General features: G+C 37.4%; 1 long non-coding RNA gene across 1 annotated transcript in view; it reads right to left on the bottom strand.

Moving 5' to 3' along the window:
• Window positions 1-616: 616 nt before the first annotated feature.
• The window catches only part of LOC132249908 (uncharacterized), a 167,677-nt gene continuing 158,535 nt past the window's right edge, over window positions 617-9,758 (bottom strand). The window contains exons 3-4 of the long non-coding RNA XR_009461387.1: window positions 8,665-8,848; window positions 617-1,288 (exon numbers count right to left, since the gene is read on the bottom strand). This is a non-coding gene — a long non-coding RNA (uncharacterized LOC132249908). The remainder of the gene's footprint in view (window positions 1,289-8,664; window positions 8,849-9,758) is intronic.

Below are 9,758 nucleotides of genomic sequence, written 5' to 3'. Positions count from 1 at the left end.
GAAAAACAAAGCTTTTGGATTGTTTAGAGTAGCAGAATGAAGGTTGGGAGGAGAGGAGATTGCTCTTCACAAATACGTCAAAGGGTAAACATGAGGGAAGAAGTAGTATTTAAATTAATATAGAGTGCTATTATAAGTAAAGATTGGTATAAAGTCAAGGGAATTTAGACTGGAAATTCTATGACTATTTCTAACCATCAGAGTGAGGTTCTGAAACAGCATTCTGTGAAGAGTATGGGGGAAAACAATAATTAGTTTTACGATGGAGCTTGATCTCTTTGGGGACAAAATATATCATGTGGTTTCCTGTGACAGCAGAGGACTTAACTTGATAGCCCAGGAGGTCCTTTACAATTCTATCTTATGTTCCTAATTGAGTGCCCAGTTCCCAGTGACATCAATGGAGCTGGCAGCCTCACTCAGACTTACATTCCTTTAAAATTTCCAGCCACATACAAAAGAAATAGCATAGTTTAGTATAAAGTTTTCATTGTACTTGCTTGCATTGATGTGTGTCTTGACTATGTCATTCAGAAATAATGCAAACATCACAAAGTCATTCTAATAAAACCTTTATAACCTACCATATGCATATATATACATATACATATTACACACACACTTACCAGGATACATATACATACAATAAATATAAACAGAATTCACATAAAAGTCTCTATATTAGTACATTATTAATATTAGTAGATAGTATTTGTAGAAGAGTATATTTTTCTGTGTTTGCCAGTACTTTGAACAGATTTAGGTATCCTTCAGGTCTGATGCTATTAGGAACAGTTATCCAACCAGAGAGTACAGACAACCATCAACTTTAAAATAATTTTTGTAGGACTAAAATCTTCAGTGCTTTTTTCTGCAACTTACCTCATTTCCATGATCATAAGAAACTGTAATATTAAATTATAACAACAGCAATCAAAGACATGGGGAGCAAGAGGATTCTCAATTGCAGCCCATGCATCACTCTCAATATCACCATAGAAGAGATTGAAAAGCACATCAATTCACATAACTTCCTACCAGTGCCCATTGTCTTTTCAGTTCCTAATGATGCTCAAGTGTCTCCATGATTAAAATTTAAAGGTTTCCCAGTAACCAAGTAATTTGCCCAAAACTCCTTATCCAGCACTCACCATGAACACTCTAATTTTAATATACTATTAATCAAGCTCCAGCCAAGTTTACTACTGATACTTTCAATTACAGAGGAACTAACTTCATTCTTCTCAGTGTGTCAGTGAGAGACCACTTCCTTGATTAGCCATACACCCTAAAAACAGATGGATAAGAGACTCCGGGTAGATACATTTTACAGAAGGGGCAATCTGTTGTGCATTAGAGTAGAGTAAACAAAATCAGGTATTTCTATGGTGTGATAAATTACTATATGACCATAAAAGACTGACTTTTTTTTAACTTTCAAAATGTGATATTAAAATTGGAATTTATTTAATTAAATGAATTAATAAAATGATTACTTCAACAAACTAGATTTAAAAATCAGAATACATTTGCATATACGTCTAAATGTATACAAAGCCACAAATATATGCTTGATTTAAGCAGGTGGTAAGACCCACCAACTTCAATGGGGTTTCTCATGCTCAAAATAAGGCATGTGCAGATGCGACTGCAGGATCAGTTATCAGAAAATGATTCCCAGTACAATTTGTCAGAATTCCAATAGATTGCAAATAGCTATGATTTGTCACACAACATCTGGTCTCCTCCATCCACAATCAAATGGACAAATAGGGGAAAAAAAAAACCTAATACAGACTGTGAAACTGCTGCTTGTAAAAATAAAATAAATAAATAAATAAATAAATAAATAAAGTGGAAGTCACCCATACCTTCCATTGCTTCATTGGAGAAATGTACCTACTCACAATACAGGATCATCTGCTCTACTAATGAAAAATAATTTGTTTTGAGTTTAAGTTTGGCTGGGGGGGAGGGGGGGGGGAGTTGTTGGGTGTTTCTTTTTTACAAATCAATAGCTAAAGCCAAAATTTATAACCATCTACAGTCAGAGCATTTTTACAAATATTGCTGACGTGGTGCCAGGCCCTTTTACTTAGTGAGCCATGCTAATTAAAAGCAACTGTGCATCACGTGCATTGATGGCTCAGCGCATCCCCATGGTGGTACGCTTTGAATTAAAGCGCACTGAACAGACTCATTTAATCAAGTCTGCTCTGATGCACTGGATTTCCAGCACATTGGAACAGGCTCCCCAAATGTGTGCAAGTGCCCTCAGTGTTCAGGAAAAACTTAAAACTAAACAGGATACCCACCCTTGGTAATACAGGGAAAAGAACTTCAGTATTTCCCCAGGACAGAGAGTACTTGGCAAATCAGCAGCATTCAAACATGTCATAAGTTACATGTTGAACAAACTCATTTGTTTAGTTCGATGACAGAAATATTTAGGCAGAATTGTTTAAATTTACTTCCAACAAAGTTGGTTGAGAATGTCATTACATGAGTTCTAGTTCTATTTTCAAGTTGCTTGACTAAATATTTTTCAACAGGAAAGCTTTATAACACCTTCACATCTACACATCATTTTCCCAACATGTACACAGAGGAACCTCAAGCACAGACTATCCTTATCCCATTCCCATTGGCCACAGCTGGGTTGTAAAGCCATCTGAGAGGTTATACTTATAAGCATTGACTATAAAGTTCATAGCTGAATAACAGAACTTGAAGCCAAATAATAAAAATCACTTCTGAAATAACTGTTTAAATAGTCTCCATTTAAACAGTAAATTAAAAACCTTTAGGAGTCACAAGATAGCACTATGGAGAGCTGATCTGGCTATCTGAGAGCAAAGATAGTACCGGCCATGTTGCAGATTATACTTGTGTTAACTGCACTTAAAACATCAGTGTCCATGCATTCAAGCAGCAAAACGTGTGATAAATGTAATCACATCAGAGCAAAGTTACAACTTGTCATAGGAGATCTCCAGATCACGTTAAGTAATGTGTTCAGCTACCATCAGACTGCTGCACGGAGCTAATACAAGCTCAAGACTAGTGCTGGTGTGGGGCCTGGCACTCATAATCAGCTGATTGTCAGTTCTAGCCCAAGCACTGCACCAGATCCATTTCAAGACTGCCAGCAGCAGAGACCCCAGCTCATCCTGAAGATCCAGCAGCAGGTACAAATACAGCAGCAGAAATGACACCCTTTCCCAGACTCAGCTCCCCATGCCCCACTCTGCCTGCCACCAGCAGCAGAAGCCTGGCTCACCCTGGCATGTCAGGGGCAGGTGTTCCCAGGCTGGGCAGTGCTGGGCACACAGAGGGGAGGGCACAGACTCCAGGCATGGGGGCTGCATATCCTCATGTACAGACATGAGACCTACAATACCCAGTGTCAGGGTAGTGTTGGCAGGAGTGGGGCTACAGATAGCAGTAGCTCTACCCAGAGCAGGCTGAGATTTTACTAAGCATTATACCTGTGCTCTAACTTTCAATGCAGCATGGTAATGCTTACTACTACCAAATAAAACATGTACTTAGTGTCCCATGCAACAAGGCCCTGAGAAAAATGTATTATGGTGCGTTTCCTTTTCAAAGATTAACCTATTATCAATGTCTTGTAATTAAATTGGAGTCTTACTGGCAATTATTATGCATATAACTGTCTCAAGTATCCACATGTATAGGCCGTGTATAGACGAAAAAAGAGACCTGTGTGCACAACACTTTGAAGAGGGTTAAATGCTTTTGCACTACTTTAATGGTGTTGGTGTTTGCATGTGTCGGTGGCATATTGTGCAGTAATTCCAGCTGCTGTAGCAAATTCAGTGGCATAATGTGCCTTAAATGACTTGAGGCACAGCACCCTAGAACTCCCCCAAGGAGTTTTAGTTTGCTGCCCTACAGCCGCAGAGTGAAGCACCAGGCACCATGCAGCTCAGGGGCTCTGCAGGAAGCCTGTACAGGCAGCCTGGCAGCAGCCTGGGAAGGCAGGCTTTACCTTTTTTCCCTGGAGCCTGCCTGCCTGCCTGAGCTGCGTGGGGGCTCACTGCTTCCCTCTACAGCTGCAGTGCCCCCCAGGACTGCCCGAGCTGGGTGCCTGTGGGCAGGTGCCACCTGGGGGGGGAGAGGGGGGCACTGCTGCTGTGGAGGGAAACACCAGCCCCACCCCCTGCAGCCCAGGAACTGCTGTGCCCACCAGCAGCTCGCCCTCCCCTCCCTGCCACCAGACACGGGGGGGGGGGGGGCGCAGTTAAATTGAAGCGGTGTTTTTAAACACTTCAATTTAGGGCCCCCTGTTTTGATTACACAGACCACAAGCTACTTATTGGCAAAATAGTACATGTTATTAACTTTGTGACAGCAGGTTTCACATATATAACCTCACGATCAAGCATGTTTCAATGAAAGGGGGAATATTGGCCAAGATACCTGAATCAAATATGCAGCATTGTTGACATTTGGGGGAAAAAAAGGAAGGGGGGCAATAATGGGAAACAGTACATGTGCCTTGAGTTAGGCATGATATTAACAGAAAATTAAATAAAACAGGAGCTTTGGGAGGGTTTCATTTTTGCCTCACTCTATGGACACCTTTGTGTAACTGAACGGCACTCCTGCTGAAGATCCTTCAATTTCTGTTTGCAAGTACTGTGCTGTTCTAACATAATTGTCAAAAATAATTAGAGCAGTATAAAAATAGATGGGGTCTCAACAGCAGCCCAAAATTTACATCAATATCAAAAATGTTCCAAAGTTCAAGGATGTCTGAATCTAGATTTGATTCAGCCCATAATAGTTACAAAAGCCAGTTGTAAAGTATGAATCCATACAATTCTTCTTTTCAGTCCAATCTCTAAACCCATGTAATGCATTTAGATGTTTGTGAATCAAGAGCTTTTACAAGACCATCTCTAATTCTGGAATATTAATATTAGTTAGTTAAATCTTCTTTCTTTGTGACAAGTGATCAAAAGAACAGCAAAATTACTTTAAACAACAGTAAATTAAGACCACCAAAATACTAAGTATGGAGAACATTCATGAAACAAAAGATCTTGGGCAGATTTCTCTCAACTATCAAAACTCAAGTGCCATCCTGGGACACCCTAATTTGGTTCAGATTAAGCCAATGAAAACTGACTATTGGCCCTCTGAGCTAACCAAAACTCTCTTTAAAGATTAAAAATATTTGGGCAAGATCCGTCTTCCCAGTAATCACACCTCTGTTCATATTTACTAATCACAGGTTAGAGACTGAACGCAAAAGGTTCTTTTGGTGTCCCTGACCAACTGTGAAAAATCTTCTCACTAGGTATTTGGCCCAATTTTGGAGAACCATCAAACTTGGAAAAAATTAAGTAAAAAAGCCCAAGTTCTTGGTGTTTATCCAAAATCAGATTCCCAGGTTTTGAAGGTGCTTATTCCTTTTTTTTTTTTTTTTTCCAGAAATTCAAATGAACTCTCTAAAAATATAAGATGCAAGAACATTAAGAATAATCACTCTAAAACATGGAATGAAATTTTACTTTACCACAAACACATATTACCTTGGTTGCAAGATTTACAATGTTAACCAATTCTTTTCTGTCAACCAGCAATTTTTTGGCAGATCCCTGTTGCATGATTCATGAAGGACCAGTAAAAGGCTAATTGTTCAAATTAATTTGCGTAAATGACTAAGCAAGAGATAACAAAATTACATCTGCACTTGTTTGGCAAAGATTCAATAGCAGCGGCCCTGTACTGCCAGCTGCTTCCAGACAACACTCTTGCAGAAATTAAAAGCTACAAATATTAATTAATACACTTTTTTGGTACGTTAATTTGCACTGAAAGGTTCCGGAGTGCAAAACTGCTGAGAAGATGAACCATGATAATTAGAATTAATGGGATGGATGCATGTTTTTTGCAGCTGAAGTTTTAAAAACCCATGAATGGAACTGGGAACTTGAAACTGACATTCTCATAAATCTCTATGATAATGCAGCTATTAGTATTAGAAGGATTAAGTACTGTGGCTCCAGTGTTATCCATCACATGACACATTGTATCCCATCTGTCATTGCAGCAGCTAAGACATGATAGCTGTCCTTGAGGAAGCCATATGAAAAGCTTTGGGAATTCAAGGAATTGTGGTGCTGAGTGTCGGACTACAAAATGAATAGCTCAAACCTCTGACTCTCAAACAGAAATAATGGCCAGTACTCTGTACTTGTCAGCTTAGTGCTTTAACAAATACTCTAACTATGCTATCTGTATTTAAGTTAAGTTAAGCAGCCTGAATTATAGATAAATTAGGCAGAAAAAAATAACAGTTAAATGTCACAGATTTTATCTTGAATTCATTTTTAACTTTACAGGTTTGATTTCTCCAGATTAATTTTTACTGACGCCTACCTTATTAACTCTGCATATATCTCTTAGACATTACTCTACCTCTATGAAAATCATTGAAACAAGGCTAAAGTTTGACATAAAATTACTAATCACAATACTTACCTCCTTTCACAGTGTTGTGAGGATGTCTGCATATTTGAAGATGCAAATACCTACACAGATGCTTATATTATAGAAAGATTAGCAGCAAGACATAGTCTGACTTCCATTAAATCTAAATTTAATTTTAACATCTTCAAATCCTTTTTAAAATATAGTGGTATAGCTCCAGCACCCATTTATTTTTAAAATAATAAAAATAGTATGGGCATTCTTTCACTTATTTTGTGAATTAATATGAAGAATACTTATTATAACTTGGAAATAGAAGTGGGGAAAAACTTTAACGGATAAAGGAAGTCTCAAAGCATGTTTTTATTTCTATCTCATAATATTGCATGCCTGTTCAAAGTGACTAGAGACAATGCATGAAGAAGCTGAAAGACAAGGAATACTTACAGAGCGGGGGAAAAAAGGTTGAGATTGCCTTGGGGATGCGTAGCTCTGTATCACTGTATGTCTAAATATACAGTGCCCAGATCTTCAACTGGCATAAATAGGGGAAATTTACTAAGGAGCAATGAGCTTGTATTGGTTTGCATAGCTGGAAACTGAGCTTAAATGATACAAAAACCTTTAACATCTTTAGGCAGAGTGTTTTAAGGAAAGTTATTCAGAGATATGCTCCCACTATGAAACAGAAAACTTTCAAATGTTCATGGCTTGCCCATCACTAATGGACAAAACTTCAGAGCTCCCATAAAACTGACAGCATCATAGCTGAAGTCAGTGCAGTGAACTGAACACTTTACAATTCATGGAATACCAACTTTTTTTTAAAGGTAGCTGTAAAGAAGCATCATCAATTCTCGATGATTATTAAATATTGGACTGCACTGCCATTATCTGAAGATCACACATATTATTATTCCATTTTTTCCAGAATATAGAATAATCAGTCTTCGTCCATAATGATATATACCTATATTTATTCTTTATTCTTCTAAATTAAAAAATCTTGGAATATTCTATTTCTGATGTTTTCTTTCAACCAAATAAAAAAAAAATTATCCTGACCTAATGTGGGTCATCAATATTATGCAGTCAGATATGGCACAATCTTACATCCAGGAAAGTCCTTCCACTGACTTCTGAAGGCACTGGATCAGGCACAGAGCAAAGTTTCTTAGCTATAGGCTGTTCAGTGTAATGACCCATCCACAATCTGGGAGCAAGACCTCAGAATCTCAAGACATAGTCTTGTTAAACTTGCCTTAATACTATAAAAGATCCATCATAATCTACTAATAGAAAGAAATACCCATTATATGACTATCTGGACCTTCTTCATCTGTAAAAGTGCCATAATATCTGCATTCCATACTACACATCCAAAAATATATTATCTAGTAAGCTTTTTAAATTGCCATCATCTCTCCCTATACATTGAAATAACTATTTATGCTGCATTACAGTAAAGAGAGATTCAGGGGGGAAATCTTTTATATAGGAATGCAACTACCACATGGAATAAACCATTAAGAGATTTTGAATCAAGCCATACCAATAATTAAAAAGAAAATTGAATCTGACAAACCAAGAGAAAACAAGCATATGGATAATGAAAAAGAATGAGAAATAACAGTATACATCATAGAACTAATTCTTTAGATGATCTAGAATCTATTCAAATAGTTTATGAATCTATGATGTTATTGTTTTAAAATGAGTGTTTTGCATGAATATAGCATCTTCCAACCAAGGAGTTAAAAGTACTTTGCAGACATGAATTACATGAATCCAATAAAACCACTGTAAAATTATAGCAGTTTTATGGGTAGAAAGGTGGCACAGAAAAGAAAGCAATTTGCCCCAAATTGGTTAGCAAGTCAAGAGCAAAACCAGGAACTGAATTCAGGTGATCTCTTGTATTTTAGTTACACAATGAATCTCTATTTCATTGTTGGTAGGCCTGGGCAACAAATGGGTTCTGAGGCCTGGGTTTTCCTGTTACAAACATTTTTGAGTTTTCAAATATTTTCATTTCCCACATCAAAATCAAACTGAGCACCTTCAAAAATGAGAAAAAGACTCTCAGCTCTTCTGAAATAGCCAAGAACCCCGTAATCTGTTTACTTGCTCAAGGTGTGGGAGACAGAGCTCAAGTTCCTGCTACAGTGAATATTTAATTTATTTGGTGGTTAGGATACTTACTTGGGTTATAGAAGACCAAAGCTGAAATCTCTATTCTGTCTTATTCAGACCAAGGGATGTCTCCCACATATAAGGCGAGTACTTATCAAAGGTAGATCAGCGTCTCTGAATGCAAACAATAATTCTCTCTCGGACATGAGGAAATTTTTAATGAAAGATGTTTCCATGAAGAGATTGGTGTTTTCTAACAAGAAATTGTACAGGCAGACAGACAGATGAAAAACCCAATCGTCTTTAATGATAGGGTTCACAAACACAGCAACTTAAAGATCTACTATTTAATTAAATAAACTTCCTTTAAATTATAATAGGACAAGACTGAGCAGCCTTAATAAAGAATGCTTAGACTATTATTTGTCTCCTAACTTTTACTGAATCCCTTTTCTTTCCCTGAAGACAGTCCATACCTCTCCCATTTCATCAGCATCACATCCTGAAGTAGGACACGAAGCTTGTCACAATTAGTCTTATCCTCTGCTTGATGCAGATTGCAAGTTTGCTTTAACCTTGCATAATGGCAGTGATTTGTGCATTTCTCATAGCAAAAAGCAACATTGGTTATAAATACAGAACTGTCTGTAATTCAAGTAGAAATACCTTCTTGCTCCGTGCACTAACCAGAAGGAATAAGAGCTTTGGAATTATTAAACATTTCCAGAGGTCTGATAGTAGACAGTATGTAGCTGTCATCTGAAACTAGGAGAATTTGTGCCACAAGGCAGTTATGAAATAGACTACTACAGTAGTCAGTGACAAATAAGTAATGTACCTAAATATACCCATTCAATTCAGAGAACCCTTGGATGCTATGGAGATTCAGTGTGGGTGCACGGACTGATTTCTTAGCAGGAGGTTCATGGCTAAAGGCCTATTCCTTTTAGTTTAATTTTATGTGCTTTAGAAATATGCCCTGACACCAAACACAAGAGCATGATTCAAAATTCAACAAGAGAATGGAAGATCACCTATTTAAATTAAAATATATTGTGCCTAGGCATTTTTCATAAATGAAATATAAATAGGGACACATGAAGAGGAAAAAAAAAAACCTTTTAAAAACTGAAAATGCTTTGTGAAAGAGGTAAAAATAGGAA

Source organism: Alligator mississippiensis, chromosome 4 (genome assembly GCF_030867095.1).
Source record: "Alligator mississippiensis isolate rAllMis1 chromosome 4, rAllMis1, whole genome shotgun sequence".
NCBI classification, from domain to species: domain Eukaryota; kingdom Metazoa; phylum Chordata; order Crocodylia; family Alligatoridae; genus Alligator; species Alligator mississippiensis.
This window is presented reverse-complemented; position numbering and strand designations above follow the sequence as displayed.